This window comes from Ipomoea nil, unplaced genomic scaffold (genome assembly GCF_001879475.1).
Source record: "Ipomoea nil cultivar Tokyo-kokei standard unplaced genomic scaffold, Asagao_1.1 scaffold2975, whole genome shotgun sequence".
Lineage (NCBI taxonomy): Eukaryota > Viridiplantae > Streptophyta > Magnoliopsida > Solanales > Convolvulaceae > Ipomoea > Ipomoea nil.
The window spans coordinates 835,032-852,962 of NW_017619403.1; the positions used below are offsets into that span (position 1 = coordinate 835,032).

Here is a 17,931-nt window from a genome sequence, read left to right on the forward strand (position 1 = left end):
AAAATCATCAAAAGATTCCCAACATCTATTTATGATGTGGATCCAAATCAGAAGAATGTCTTACTTTTGGCTGTTGAGAACAGGCAAGTTGCTGTCTTCAATTTCTTACGAAAGCAAACACTCCCAGCATTTGTGTACTATCAAGTGGACAACAAGGGAAACAGCGCAGCGCACCTTGCTGCAATGTACAGTGGTCTAAAATATTGGCAAAGTCCTGGTGATGCATTGCAGATGCAAGGAGAACTCAAATGGTACAAGGTAATTAAATTAAATTAAATTAAAACACTTAAGCTTATTTTTCACAACAACAAAAAAATGGAATTTCATATTTCTCAATATAATATATATAATTTAGGAATAAATTAAAGATCAAATAAGCTACGGATGAACTCAAAAAAACTGCAATTGGGTCCATGAACAATGCAAAATCAAACAATTGAACCAAACACGATTTCCTGTTAGTTGCTAACGTGGCGGTTATCAAATTAAAATAATAAAGTATTTTAAATTTTATTTTAATAATTTAATTTTTTTTTAAAAGAAACATGTGGCTTCGTCTCCGGGCTGTCAGAGATAGAGCCGTCAAAATGGATTTTTCCCGTAGGGTCAACCCGTCCTATTCTGCCGTAGGTAGGGGGCGGGTTCATCAAATGTTCAACCCACCAAGAGGCGGGCTAAACTGCCTGGGTCACGGGCCTAGGCGGGATGCGGGTTTAGCCCGCGGCCTACTACTATAAAAAAAAAAAAATTAAAACTTAATTTAGTAGCTTAGGCGCATCAAAGCTTGGGCTACGTTTTGGAGTTCTTCTACTCTAAATATAAGAAAACTTTGAACATAAAAGTTGTAGTAGCACTCTCTTAGCTTTCCATAGCAACTTCAATTACTTGAATTGGACATTATATGAAGGAGATATGATCAAAACAATATCAACATGTTACAGGACAAATTCCTCAGGATGTGTCCGAACGAATGTTCTGATTTTCTGGTATCAATGTATCTGGAATCTCATAAAGTGTTCAACATTAAAGTTGTAGATGAATTTCTTATCTTTTCATTGATACTTGAATCATCTCAATTGAACTCCGTATGAGAAAAATATGGCCAAAATACTCTAGAATGTCGCCAAAAAAAATGTTTGGCAGGCTTTGGCATGATGGGGGTGGGCCGGCCACCTTCCAACCCTGCCAAAAGGTGGGCTTTTTAGGCCGTCCCGCTATAGGGGTGAGCTTTGACCCATCCCATCCCCGCGGAACCGTTTTGATGGCTCTACATGTTTATGTCGAAAACGAAGATCCGGCCGGGTGTAAACGAAGCCACATTTTTTTAATTTAAAATTATTAAAATAAAATTAAAAAAAAAATTAATTTGGTAACCACTATGTCAGGTAAACATGGCACTTTTGATTTAACTGCTTGATTTTGAGTTGTTGAGAACCGAATTATAGTTGATTTGAGTTGGATAACTCAATTACAATTTTGTATGTAATTCAATGACGGGTCTATTTGATCTTTACTTTTATAATATATATATGAGATGCAGTATGTGAGGAGTTACCTGCCACGAGAATCCTGTGTTCGTTACAACAATGAAGGGCAGTCTCCAGCAGATGTGTTTTTAGACACACATGCTAATCTAACTAAACTTGGCACCACATGGCTCAGCAAGACCTCGGAATCATGCTCCGTCATCGCAGCACTGATTGCATCTGTGGCATTTGCCGCATCAACAACCGTCCCTGGTGGGCTGAATCAAACCACTGGCTATCCAATTCTTGAAGGGCAACCCGTGTTTAGTGCATTTGCATTGTCATCACTCATAGCTTTCTGCTTCTCGATCCTTGCCCTCATTTTCTTCCTCGCAATCCTCAATTCGCGGTGCCAACAAAAGGATTTCAAAACAAATCTCCCAATAAAGCTGCTATATGGACTCACTTTCCTCTTCACATCCATAGCTGCTATCTTGGTCGCCTTCTGTGCCGGTCATTCTTTTGTTATCAAGAGTAAACTCAAACTTGTGACATTTCCTATATACGGAGTAGTGTGCTTACCAATCATAATTTTTGTCTCCAATGGGCTCCTGTTGTACCTCGATCTTTTCATGTCTATCGTCCAAGTAGTGCATTTTCGCAACTTCAGAGTTTCCTATACCGGCAAGCCACCTAAGGACAACAAAGACTCCTCAACTTCAAAGGATCAGTAGCACAACACAATTAAGATAAAACTAAGGAGACACAAGCTAAGTGTGTTTCTATGAGTGATTTTCTTAACTAGAATAAGCTAGCAAGCTAAGGTTTGTCCAAACTTGAATTTTCTATTTCATCCTGGCCGGGCCCGTTAATGTAATGTGTTGGATATTTTAGCATAAATGGCAATTTATAAGTGGTTATTTTGTGGTACAAATATATATGGGTCCACTTTTGATTTGGGTTATGTCAAAATCGATTCGGGTTTTTCGTAGTAAGACGAAGAAATTGATAAATTGTATGCTGAAAATGAGTATTAGGTGAATGAGAAATTGATTGTCAAAGTAAATCTATTTGAGAGAAGTCAAACGTTACGATGCACCTTCGGATGCTCTCCGATCGAAGAGTAAACTTAAGGTGCTTGTTGCACCTTAAAAAAAGGTGCACATGCAGTAGTCACCTAGAGTGCTTATCTTAGCACTTATGAGAAGCGCTAAGTTGATTAGCACTTACGAAGAGTGCTAGATAATTGGCATAGTGCGTGGAAATTAGCACTTTATGGTAGATGCTAATTGTGCACCTTAATTACATAAAGAGTTATGAAAATAGCACCGAATGGTGCTAGGTTGTAGTACTCTTCAAAAGGTGCTAAGCAATTTGATGTTTTGACTGTTCGGATAATTCTGAATGGTCTGAATGGATAATGTAACCGAGAAGCAAACGTACCTTCCGATCACTGGCGAGAGTCTACTTCTCAACCTAGTCAAGAAGTAAGTTGATTTCTCGGAGTCACTAAAAAGTCTTTTTACTTTTCGGGTAATCCACTTCTCATACGTAACCTTCAGGGTACCTTTCGAGTAACCTCTCAGATGTACGTCTTCAAGTGTCCACGATAGCATCGGTAGTGTTAAGTGTATTTGCTAAAGAGAAAAAACAATGTCATTGATAAATTTATTCTTATAAGAAAAAAGTGGAAAACCAACTTAATCGTAGAATTAAGACGGTTAGAAGATACCGTTGTGGTGAATATGTGATTTCTGCACAAGCGTTGGTATTGTACTTGAGCGTACAACACGTCATTCACCTCAATCGAACGGTGTTGTCGAACATATATAAATTGGTTCGGTGCAATGTTAATCAGTTCATCGGTGCAATGTTAGTCAGTTCATCGGTGCAATGTTAATCAGTTCATTGGTTAGGAGCTAATGGCCAACGGGCATCCACTTCACAACAGTAACATATATAGTAATCTGATCAATTGCTTTGAATTAATAAAAGTGAAATAATAAAGTTGTGATCTCTAGCATAGTAATCAAATCAAATGCTTTTGGATTAATAAAAGTGAAATAATAAAGTTTTAATTGGTAACATAGCATGCAATGCATTTTGAAAATCGCGGAGGTCCTACGTACAACACTGTATGCTAGAGCAAGAACACAAATTAAAATAGCATGATGGTGAAATAACAGCATTAGAGTTAAAAACATGTCTACCATAGTAATCTAATCAATTGCTGTGAGTAGAAGTGAAAGAGAAACTGAAGTGAAAGGCAACTGGTGACTATAAAACAAGAATACTGCCAATACAAATACAAACACACACATTGGATATCCCAAAACCACCACCTAAAATGAATTGTGTTAGTCATGTTTCAGTTGGTAATTTGACTAATTTCCCAAAGAATCCAAAACGAAATCATGGATCATAACTGTATCATCAATCATAAATCATATCAATCATCATCATAATGGTGGGGAGGTAGGACTTCACCATACATGAACGAACCTATACAGGCACGGTTACGCATAACCGGCCTAATCTCAATCTCATCACAAAACATATACATAATGAAATCAAGACTGTACCTTAAGTGTGTACACCCTCTAACTGGGATTCCAAGCCCAGCGAGTAGTATATAAGCCCTACTAGCCCAGGATTTTTCGACCAAGCTACTTCAAACTGTCCGGGAATTTTCGACCAGACCAACTTCTATTTACTTCCGAGGGAGCAATGCTCCCACGGGACCTCCAAAAATATACTTTCTCACACGTTTGAAAAATATAAGTAGTGTAGCACTTTAAAATCGATATTTCTAAAAATTGTTTCCATACTTGATTTTTATTCATAAATAGAATATAGATATATCATTTGAAAATAGGGAAAGGGATAGATGATGGAAATAGAAGTTGTATTTGGTAAAAGATGGAAAGTCATTTATGCAAGCAATGCCATTACTAAATGAATATAATACATGTATACTTTTTAAAGAGGGAATAATAATATAAGGGTATGTTTTCAAAACAATGGTTGATCAATGGCATAAAAATCATAAGTTCGAGAAAATGAAGCTAATAAATCAATAATGCCCTAATACGATGAATAGATGCTCACATACTTTAAATACACAGAAGTACGACCAAACATCACGATCAACCTTACTATTATCCCTACCGAACATATACTCCATCACATTAAACACAAAACTCACGCACATTAAGCATAAAACCCATGCACTTTAAAGTTTCAACAACAACTCACATTAAGTACACACTCGCACATTAAATACAAAACGCACGCACATTACGCACAAGACTCACGCACATTAAGTACAAAACTCACACACATTAAGTACAAAACTCACGCACATTAAACATTACACACTCACGCACATTCAGCACAAATCACACGCACATTAAGCACAAGACTCACGCACATTAAGTACAAAACTCGCGCACATTAATACCCGCACAATTGCACGGGAAACACTTAAATGCACCTGAATCTATATATATATATATATATATATATATATATATATATATATATATATCCAAAATCATGACAGTTGAACTTGGTATTGAAGTTGAAACATTAGGGGAGTTGAGCACTGATTGATGTAAAGCTTTAGCAAAAGAAAGAAAAAGAAACAGCCCAATTGGCACAGCATCTAGTATTCTAGCCAAAGTTAAATTATTGCACTCAAACTTGCTAGCAAATTAGCAATCGAATGTATTTGACTATTAGGGGATATGATATCCCCTAAGTAGGGTCATATTGTTTAGGTCTTTAGTGCTGCCAAAAGATGGGGACTGGAAGTGGGAAGACAGTGGAGAGAGGAAAGAGTGGTAAAAAATCCCCTCCTGTGTTTGAGATTGCTTTTGTTAATACTACCGCACTCAAGCATAATCAGAATATATCATCGTTAAGAACATTCACCTGACTCCAATAATCAATGCTGCTTCTCGCCTGGTCATTACGGGTTCAAATCCATCAGGATAAAACCTCCGAACTCGAGGGGCTACTTTGAATGCTTCCCATGCTCTTACTAGGTACCTTGCTCCCAGTGCAACACTTCCAACTGCTGCTCCCATAACCAAAGGAGTTGTCTGAAAGCCAAAATGCCAAAGAGCATTATACTTTCACCTCGAGAAACAGTATCTTCAAAGTACATCAATCCATCTTAAGCATCATTACATTACAAGTACAAAGCTATTATTAATCTATAGCTCAGCAAATCACACACATTGCCAATTACTTCTCTCTGCACCATGAAGCCCAACACCGAAACCTAGTAATTACAAATACAAATTCCCTCCCCTAAAAGAACTAAACACCTAATGCCCATAATTTGAATGATATTTGACCTTCAGGAGTAAACTCATCTAGGCATCTTGTTTCCAATATTCACAATTTACCCCAACTTTCAAGGCCCCATCCATTTGCAAATTATCAATCCCAATTCAAAAGAAGCTAGACCATATGAAGAAATTCAACCAAAAGAGAACAAGAAAAAACTAATCAACCTTTCATATTATTAAATGTTTGCATACTCTGTACTCACAAGTCACAACCAATCAATAACAAATATCAAGAACAAAGAAACTTTGTTCTGATATGCAATGGCAATGATAATACAATGCCTAGAATTTTCCTAAAAAAGGGAATGAAAATAAAAACTTTCTAAAGGAATTCCCAGCGCTGATTATATTATAAAAACTTCCTAGTCTGCAGTTTCGCAACTCAAAACCATTTCTGGAAGACGGAACTAATTAAGCTAAAAGAAGAAGAAGATTTACCATATTGGAACGAATTCAATTTCGAATCTTGTTCTCTCTGCAGCTGACGCTGAATAGAAAGGGAAATAAATAAATAAATAAAAATTGCGACGAAATGAAACATATTTTCAGCAAAAATAACAAATTTCCATAGCTTACCTGGTTATGAACTTCTGATCGCTCGCTAAAAGTATATTGATTGAATTTTGTGCGAAGGCGCGAAGATTCTGGCGGTGAAGTACTATATAGTTTTTAGATTTTGGGAGGGGTTTTAGAGGAGAATAGGTCGGCGATGAATAGATGGCTTGGACAACAAGAATAAGCATCGACGGCGTCCAATGCTCCATCTCAACCCTTACAGCCGTTTTTTTTTTTTTTTTTTTTTGAAACTCCCTTACAGCCGGTTTGGTTGGTCAATTTTTATTTTTTATTTTTTTTTCCCAAAAAGAACATCATTTTTAAAAAAAAAAAATCTTTTTTTTTTTAATTTGAGAACAAATGAATTTTTTTTAATGTCTTTGATTTATGAAAAATATTTTTTAGCAGAAAATTTTCTATTCAAATATGAGGAAAAAATAGTATTTTTTTCTAGAGTCACACTTGTGTGAGACGGGTCGAATCTAGGATAATTCTTTGTTACTTACGATAGAAATCATACTACTTATTACATAAAATATAATACCAATTTCAATTTGAAATAAATAAACTATTATTACTTATAATAGATATTGTAATTTTATATGTAGAATTGTGATACTATTTTGGTAAAATAATTGTTACTAATGATAAATATTGTAATACTTGTTGGTCCTGGTTGGGTTCTGGTTGGTCTACGAGGAATTCACTATATCAATCACCCAAATACAAGATATAGTGAAAGGCGATCCAGTGTCTTGATCACAAAGCCAACGTCGGTCCCAAACTCCAGATATAGTGCCTTGAACACAAAACCATCACTAATCTCAAACTCCACAAATTGAGTCCTTGATCACAAAGTCAACACCAATCTCACAACCTCAGTGCCTTGATCACAAAGCTAGCACTAAGCACAAGATTTCACAACTCCGTGCTAGTATCCTCTCTCTCTCTCTCTCTCTACACTCAGTAGAGATGATTTTACAAAGAAAATATTTTTCTTTTCTCTCCAACTCTTAGAGACTTTTAAAAGAATGAATCTTTTAAAATTTCTAAGTCTCTTTTCTAGATGAAACTCGTAAGAATAATTTTACTTCTCTTGTATCACTTTTGCAGCGTGTAGCTTCTGTAATTAGTCTCTCTCTCTCTCTTGTGTTATCAGTTGTAACTTCTATCACTTCTGTGTCCTTATTCAGTCTTCATCTTCTTTTATAGCTCTGATTTGAAATTTTCTGTTGGAGATAAACAATTTCAAATTTGAAATTTTGTACGTAGATCTTGCAGCAGTGATTTGATATGTTGAATTTTTGATACTATAACTTTCTCATATATTAGGATAATTTTTTACTTTGTAAGATTTTTTTTTTTATTTTGCAAGTAATTTTCAGAGCTTGATTTTTTTGATTTTTAAATTCTTTTTGTGGTAATCCTTAGTTTCTCTCAACGTTCATTTTTAATCCTTGGCTAATCAATTTTGTCTCACTATAAAAAAAATTGAACATAGACAACGGTAAAAAACTGTTGTCTTTAAGGTAAAATTTCTATTGTTGAAATTAGTGTTGTTGTAAGTCCCGCTCAAAGACAACAGTTTTTAATCCTTGAATACTCACCTCTAAAATTTGTATTCAATCTTCTTGATTGAGGGCACTGGATTGAACTCCTTTTAGGTTCTCTCTTAGTAGATCATCTCTCTTGAAATATTTTTTTTCAGTTCATACTTTGTGTTAATTTTTCTCTCAAATCTAAGTCTCTCTTGCCAAGGACCTTGTGATCCAACGGCACCAAGTTGAACTCTCACATGAGAGGTTGTGGATTCGAGTCTCAGTGGGGGCGTTATTAGCTCAAATTTCCAAAATCTCCATATTCGAACTACCTTCAAATTTCCAAAATCTCCATATTCGAACTACCTGCAAAATTAGTATATGAATGAGTGTAGTGCTGAATTGTGTGTGTGTGTTTGTTTTGAAAATGATAATTTAAAAATTCACATTGGACACTGGACTATTTGCACAATGTGCGTGTGGTAACTAATTGATATATAAAAATAAAAAAAGACTAGTTGATATATAAAAATAAAAAAAGACTGCAAAACACAATTGTTTCGCTATAATGCATAATTATAGAATCCGGCTTGAACCTTGGTGTTAGACTAATGAATATTCTGGGGTAAGATAATATATTTTATAAGTTAGAATAATGTATTTTATGTGTTCAAATAATGTACTTTATATGTGTTTGAATATTGAAATTACTGGGGCAAGATAATGTATTTTATGAGTTAGAATAATGTATTTTAATTTATGTGTTAGAATAATGTATTTTATGAGTTAGAATAATGTATAATGTACTTTATGTGTTAGAATAATGAAATTTCTTGGGTAAGATAATGTATTTTATAAGTTAGAATAATGTACTTTATGTGTTAGAACAATCTATTTTATTAATTTGAATAATGTACTTTATGTGCTTTTGAAGTGTGGTCCACACAACTATGTGGACCACAGTCTACGCTATAATAATTGTATTAGCAAATTTTTTTTTTTCAATTCTGAATCGTAACAAGAACCATCATATTGTTTCAGTTCAATTGTTATAGTGTCCGGTTCTTTACAAATCGAATCATAGTCATCTCTACATATAAGTAATAATTTGTTAGAGAAGAAAAATAAATGAAATAATTATTTTAAGGGTAAAAATGTCCATTTAGCATCAAAGGGAGAAAAACTGCCACTTTAAAAATAATTGAGGGGCAAATGTGGATACGTGAATAACTCAGTGGAAAAAGTGCTATAAGCCTATAATTCAGGGGGAAGATATGTCATTTTTCCTTTTTATTATTTTTCATACTTTACCCTCTAATATATTATTTAATTTTCTTAAATACCCATGCATCCTATCAGTGTAAAGTTTAGTAAGGCGATATTCCGTTAACTATATATTATTCTTTAACTTACTCATTTATTTTCATTAAGGAATATCTCAGGTTCGAATCTCATCCCAATCAAAATTGATATAATTGTTAAACATATAATATGAATATGTTACAGTGTATTTAAAAAAATACAATATAAAATTTAACATGAATCTTAGTCAATTAATTAGAATTACGTATTGGGCATTGATGAAACGGTACACCTAATTTATAGTATATATTCAACAAAAATGAGAAACTATGCCCATTATCATTGTCTTTTGGGGAAATGAGGATTTGGTTCTTTTTTTGAATGTACACTGCGCCAAGTCACTAAAATTGCAGTGAAGCACACCAGAGGGATAGATTAAATCAAGAATTCATTTCTGGCGGAAGTAGCAACAAGAGGAAGCATGGATCACGCCAATTAATAGGGTTTTGTGTTGCAAAAATTATGCTTGTGTACTATCCAGTGAGGCTGTTTCCTCTAAAACTGCTATTGCACCAGTTAATTTTTATGAAAAATTATGCCACATGTCATAGTTATGCATTCTTGAAATATATATATATACTTTTATGAAAAATTTGATAATCTTGCGTTGATACATGTCAGATTGCCAGGATACCGAATGATACTATGATAAATTTTGAAACACTAATTTAAAAATACACATTGGACATTGGACTATTCGCGCAATGCATGTGTGGTAACTAGTTGATATATAAAAATAAAAGAAGATGGCAAAACACAACTGCTTCGCTGTAATACATAAATTATAGAATTCGGCTCGAACCATGGTTGCGGAGCTCTGATTTTATTTTTTTTTTTATTTTCCTTTAGTATATTACTCCCCTGTCTCATTTTATGTGTCGAGTTTGGTTAACGATGATTGACTTAAATTATTTACAATTTAATTTTTTTTATAATATTAAGTTTATAATTAGTGTGTAAAATTTATATATTTAGAAATCTTAATTATAATAAACACTACTACAGAATTCACATACAACATCGGGCCTTTAACGTCGGCTATATACATAGCCGACGTTAAAAACATTTTAATTTTTTTTTAAATTAAATTTATAACGTCATAGCCGACGTTATAAATAAAAAATTAAAATATAAAAGAAATACATAACCTACGACGTCGGCTGTATTAATAGTTGACGTCGTAGGTTGTTTATTATTTTTTAAAAAAAAATTATTTATATATAACGTTGGCTAATTCCGATTAGCCGACGTTATATACTAAAAAATAAAAAATAAAAAAGAAATAAATATAATACAACGTCAGCTAACTATCTAGCCGACGTCGTATGCTTTTTATTTTTTATTTTTTTTTGTTTTCTTTATAACGTCGGCTAAAAGCTTTTAGCCGACGTTAAAATTTTATAAAATAACCCCAGTTGGTCAGTTCTCCCGCACCACATCGCCATCCATCTCCTCCATTCATCTCTTCATCCCACCGCCGACGTCGCAGCTGCCGACGCCGACGCAACCATCCGCCGACGCCACCGCTGCAACTCGCCGACGTCGTCGTCCCCGCAACCTCCTTCGCCGTTGCACCATCTCCACCCCGCGCCGGCGCTGCAACTTCAAGCCGCCGCTTCACCCTCTCCTCCCCGCCGCTGCACCGTCTCAGACCGGCTGCTGCATCGCGTCGCGCCTTCGCCGCCGCCGCTACGCCATCGATGCAGGTACGTTTTTTTAAAAATTATTATTAATTAATTTCAAATTTTAGTAATTTTATTTGCAATTTAGGGTTTATTTGTATATATTTGTAAGTTTTATTGATTAATTTTGAATTTTAGCAAATTTATTTACAATTTAGGATTTATTTGTATATATTTGTAAGTTTTATTGATTAATTTCGAATTTTAGTAAATTTATTTGCATTTTAGGGTTTATTTGTATATATTTGTAAGTTTTATTGATTAATTTTGAATTTTAACAAATTTATTTGCAATTTAGGATTTATTTGTATATATTTGTAAGTTTTATTGATTAATTTCGAATTTTATTATATTTATTTGCATTTTAGGGTTTATTTGTATATATTTGTAAGTTTTATGGGATTAATTTCAAATTTTAGCAAATTTATTTACAATTTAGGATTTATTTGTATATATTTGTAAGTTTTATTGATTAACTAGTAATTCACCCGCGCGATGCACCGGAAAAAATTATGTTATTATAAATATAAATAAAAAAATAGAAAAAATAAAAATATTTTAAATTGTTTAATATAATAATATTTTTGAGCTTCCATTGGTCAAGTATTTATTATTTTTATAGAATACAAAATTATAATTAAAATTTTGTATGGTTAATATAATCTCTAATTATGTACCTATTCTAATAAACTTATAGAGAGAATTTACATAATTACATTGATTTATTCTTAATTGTATTTCATCTATATTATAATTTTCACAATACGAATAATAACTAAGATAATTACATTTAGAAAGCAAATTTCAAATTTTGTATGAGTAAATTTAAATTCTAATTGAACATATTTTTTTATATGATTATATAATATATTCTTTATGCACGTGGCATTCCATAAACTCAAATGTCATTTTATAAGTCGAAGACCACTTTTTGTGGAGATAATTCAAATGTATTTTTTTTATTTTAAAAGTTCTAAGTTTAGACATCCAGAAAAAACATTAAAGACCCATACGATATATACATTTGTATATATTTAAATTTTTATTTATGGCTTAAATAAATTATTTTTTTATTCTAAAGTCCAATAATTGACCCACGGCCCGCAACATTTTCTTTCTTCATCCCTTCTCGCTTCTGCCATTTCTTTGAAGCATTTGAGAGGGAGAAAAGTTATATGTAGAGGCTTGCATTAATTGCATTGTTTCAGATATCGAATAAGCTTTCATCGAAAATTTAATTAATATTGTAATTCCAAGAACCACCATAAATAACAAAAGCATATCAAATAGACTTTCATTGTAAAGCTAGAGATTTAATTAATATTGCATCGTTTCATATTTTCTATTAATCGGGAATCGGAATCCTTAATCCTAATATCATAACATTTAATAACTTCATTAATTCAATAAATGCAATCCTTTGTTATGGGCGAGAAAAAAAAATAGCTATTTTATTTTTCAAATGTTGTGTTTTTTTTTTTAATAGTAAAAGATGTTGTGGCTATTTTATATTTATAGCTAGTAATAATAATAATGTTGGTAATTAATTGTGACATTAATTACTTCCCAACCATATAGCTTTATTATATGTAAGATTTCGAATTTTAGTAAAATATTATTTACAAGTTACACCAAAATACATATGTAATATTATTTACAAGTTACACCAAAATATTATTTACAAGTTACACCAAAATACATATATAAAAATATATTTGATGTTTTTATATTCACAAGTTACACCAAAATATTATTTAATTTTCAATTTTATATATAAGTATTCTATTTGTAGCTTTCAATATGTAATATTTTTGTTGTAATAATAAAGTTGACTTTGTTATTAAATACATATACAAATTAGTAGGACTTATTCAATATAATTTATATATTCAAATCTGTCATTAAAAAAAATGTTAAATAGGACTAGGTCAAAGATGATAATTATCATGCATGGACTGTAACACCCACGAATTTCAACAATTTTTAAAACTTAATTTAAAGAGATTAACAGTCTAAACATCAACATTAAGCAAGGCGGAAGCTAACTACACAAATCCGGGAGATGCTATGCCACACCTATATCAAACATAGGTGCACAGGCAGATACTACAACTACAGCAGTCTAACAATTCAACTACTTAGGCTCACAGGCCTCAACAACTATTACAGAAAGGGGTTAAACTATCTACAGGCCACTAGCGCGCTCTCCAAAGCTACCCAACCTGTAAAGCAACAAATAGAAACGGGACAACGCCCGGTCAACAAATAATGCTGGTAACCCACCAATACCTGTTAAGTATCATACATAGATAGGATATATATACAAAATCATTTCGAAACGGAATACATATATATAAGTCAAAAACCAAGAGTAATAGTCAACACAAAACTCAAACACTCTCAACAAGAACACGGGAACATATCCCAAGACTACAAAGAACAACAACGACTCACAAGAAGTCTCAAGGTACAATCTATCATCACACAATAGATTAATACCCGACATGCATAACTCAAGGAATAAGACACGACAAACGGCAACATATGCCAAGGCAACACATGCCTTTGTGACTACACACGTCACAAGAAGAGAACTCACAACAACGGCTACACAAGCCCTCGTGACATCACCCATCACGAGTTGATATGCCTTTCTTATGCCCGGTTCCAACCTTATGGCTACCCCCAACCTTATATCTAATTCCAACCTTTACCTCTAGGACCCCTGTACACCAAGTCCAACCTTATTCCTTCAAGGATCGTCATCCCCTCTCCAACAAATCTCCAACAGAACCACCGATTTCATAGTACACGAGGGTACCGATCACGCACACGACAACACATGCCACCCAAGAAATACGTGAACCTTACACAAAGGTCACAACTCCATAATCACGTCATGGCCACCACGAGGACCACTGCAATACCTTGGTGACTAGTGTCCCATACCACTAATCGTGCAATCCAAGTAAAACCACACACACATCACACCTCAACAGGAATCAATCAACGAATCACAACGAAGATATGAAACCATACTGAATCAAGGAATGGATCACAGTCCAACAACAACAACGATGAATAACACAAGTTATCATCAACCAATAAGAAGGTACAAACAACACACGCTAGCATTCAAACACCGAACTAGCATGCTTATCAAACGAGTAAACCGAACGTAGTTCCGTAGAACACACAAGACCCATCACAGTTCAACGAAGCACAATGTTGAACACTTAGCACGATTCAAGACACCAAAACCTACATGGATTCCTACCATATAGTTCTAGACATACGAAACATCAAGAAGACGCTCAAATAGTTCCACAAAAGAACAACGGGAAGTCAAAAAACCAAATACCGAGTCAAAAGAATCACGGGGAACAAATCCCGAACATCAACCATGATGTTCCCCGCGGGTGGGACCACAGGTAGTGCCCTACCTGTGCTCCTGCCCGCGGGGTACATACCCAGCGCCACATTGTTCCTCACGGGTAGGGACACGGGTAGTGCCCCACCCGTGCTCCTGCCCGCGGGGAACACGAAGCCACACATAAATCCCTTCGGAGATTTTCAACACCAAGGTCAAATTCAAGTCCAAAACATGTCAAATCTCACCAAATACAACAAAATGACTTGAATCAAAGGAATAGCCAAGCAATGACACACAAGAACCCTAAACACAAGCTCTAGATATGTATTTTCACAAGACAATGCATAAGCACTCACATTTCATAGCAAAACACATGTAGAATCCAAGAAATATTCACATAGGTAAGCAAAATAGATTTTGTAGAGCATGGGTTACCTCATTCGCTTATCCAACCAAAAACAACGCCAACTTAGGCTAGTCTCAACTCATAAGCCAAACAGGAACCTGTGAATCACATCTAGTGCTGTCAATACGGGCTGGCGGGGCGGGGCGGGCCAAAGCCCGGCGGGCCGCGGGCCTAAACGGGGCGGGCTAAAAAAACCCACTCCTAAACGGTCCTAGGTTTGACAGGCCCGGACCGCCCCGCCAATGGCCCGCGGGCTAGGCGGGCCCCCGCCCAAAACCCTTTTTAAAAAAAAAAAAAATTGTTCATCAAACATCAAACTAATTAAAATAAATTGATACATAAGTCATAACTCACATGAAACATAATAATCAAACATAAAGTTCAAAGTTCATAGTTTATCAAACATCAAACTAGTCACAACTACAAAGTCCAAAAATATTACACATAAAAATAATTTTAAAGTGCATATTTTAAATAAAAATGTTTTATATAAAATAAAATAAAATAATGGCGGGATAGCCCGCGGGCTTGGCGGGCCGCGGGCCTAAGCGGGGCGGGCTAAAAAAGCCCGCTCCTAAACGGTCCTCTATTTTCAAAACCCGCCCCCTACCTAAGTAAGGGCGGGGCGGGCCGGCCCGGCGGGCTAAACCCGTTTTGACGGCTCTAATCACATCGGCTTTCACTAATTAACAAACAAGCTATTAAAACATTAATAGACTCTAAGGGGATTTGAACTCTAACCCTTCCCTAAATTACCCACAAACTCAATCATCTAAGCTAAGCACAACTTAGTAACCTAATTAAGGCATTAGAACTAATAATCAAGCTCAAATATCAAAGCTACTAATTAAAACTATTAAGCTAAGTGAGATTCAAACCAAAGCCCTTCCCTTAACACTAAACACAAGCTTAACCAACCAAGCTAGAGATCCTATTGTGAATTAATCACAACATTAAAAGACTAAATGATAAGCTCATAACAAAAGGTTAAGATAAAACTAATAATTAAACAAGGGCTTAACTTAATTAAAACTAACCTAGGATTCAAACCCTAGCTAACCCTTTAGTTTAAAGGGCACATGTCTAACCAACTCAGCTAAACACCCACTTAAGAAATCTAATGAACAACAAACTACTTAACCCGAAATAAACAACAACAACCAGATTAGAAGCTCACCACCGTCTTCTTCTTCGTCTTCATGCAAGCCATGCCGCGGGTGGAACGCGGGCACACCACCACCCCACCAACTACCCTCGGGGAACACCTGAGCCACCACGTCGCCGGAGAGGACTTGTCGGAAGGAGGAGAACGCCACTGCCGAGCTCCGCCGTCGCCACGCACCACCACTGCTACGAGCCTCCAACCACTGCCGGAGATGCTCTGCCCACTGGAACAGGGGACGCCGGAAAACCGGAGGGAGGAGAAGAGAAGCTCGCCTGGCCCGTCGCCGTCCACCGTCGAAGAGAACCTGAGGCCCCCGGAGCTCATCCCGTTGCTGCCAAGCTTCCAGCTTTACCGGAGATTCTGCCTTCAAGGGCGTTGTCGAGAGGAGGAGGAGAGGGATGGTTGGTTGTTTCCGGATTTCATGATGCTAGATGCGTGGTGGAGGATAGAAGAAGACAAGATGGAGGGTTGTTTGGTTTTTGTTGCTGCTGCGATGGTGAGAAGAAGCCACGAAGAGGGAGCCGAGAAACAAAGATGTTGGCTGCTAAGTGTTGAGGTCAATGAGAGGGAATGATACAATGCATACACATACACACTATGGATAGGGTTACTCAAAGGGAAAATTGACTGAAATGTGACATTAGGTTTTTGCAATTCCCAGAATATGAAATACGTTTTATCACATTTCGGGTCAACACATAAAACGCAAGTGGGACTTGTGTTTCTTGAACAACGCAAATCCTACTTGCGTTTCTCTCTCTTTTTTTTTTTTTTTTTGGGTCTTCGGCCGCTTCTCTGGTGATGGAGAAGGCAACCACACCATGACCTGTAACGATCACACTTCCGTCAGACCACCACCGATCGCCGCTCCACCGTGCCGGCTTCCCATTAGCCCGAAGCCGCCGCCGAGTAGCATCGTCTACGTTGACCCATCTGTCACCAACGTTCCGGCGAGAACAAACTCCAAAATGAGTCAGGAGAGATGATGCCAAAGCTTCGTTGTTAGTAGTGAAGGAGGGCGATGGGCAATTTTTTTTGTTAATGGCAGATTATGTGGGCGTCTGTCTTGTGAATTGAGGATGTGGGCGGTGGGCAGATTTCAAAAATCTTGGTTCTCTAAAACATGCATGGCAGCTCTCTATAATTTTGGTACTCCACAAAAGTAAGAGCGAAGTAATGGCTGACAGCTTGCGAAAATAATAAGAGAAGGGAAATTCTATTTGCACCACCCATTTTACTATTTGCACCCCTATTTAATAGGTGTAATAGCTTTATCGGTGGTGCAAATAAAAAAGTGCTATTTGCACCACCTCATTAAATGTAGTCAAACATTAATCTTTATTTTTTTATTTTTATTTAATAATCAATCTCTTTATTTTTATTATTATTATTATTATTATTATTATTATTATTATTATTATTATATTATTATTATGTTTTAATGCATAATTATTTTGTGCGTGTAATATTTTTTTAAGTTTCTTTTTTTCAATACATCTTTTTTTGTTCAATACATGTTTTTTTAAGTTTATATTTTCAATACTTATTTTTGTTTATGTTTTAATTTTAAATAAAGAGAAATAATAATTAATTTTGTTATTCTAATATTTTTTATAACTCAAATTTGTTGTATACATTGTTTTAAATTGATTTAACTATAAATTGAAATATAAAATGATTACTAGTGATATTTGAAATGAATAAATATAAATTGATTTTCTACCTATATTTTTATACTGTAAATACCGTAACAATTTTATAAAGATATATGTGGGTTATAGTTCTAACAATTTTGATGTAGTTAAAATTCTATAAAGATATGTGGGTTAGAGTTCTATTGAGACTTTGAAATATAAATTAATTTTCTACTTATCTTTTTATACTGTAAATACTGTAACAATTTATAAAGATATGTGGATTAGAGTTCTAACAATTTTGAGGTAGTTAAAATTCTAATCATAAAATAAGTGGAGGTCAAGGCTTCTAATCATAAAATAAGTCTACTGCATGCCTTCCTACACTCTTTCTA

General features: G+C 35.0%; 1 protein-coding gene across 2 annotated transcripts in view; it reads right to left on the reverse strand.

Annotated features, from left to right (window-relative positions):
* The window catches only part of LOC109163129 (DNA polymerase epsilon subunit B), a 63,121-nt gene that overhangs the window by 33,044 nt on the left and 12,146 nt on the right, over positions 1 to 17,931 (reverse strand). The gene's annotated exons all lie outside the window — the stretch shown is intronic.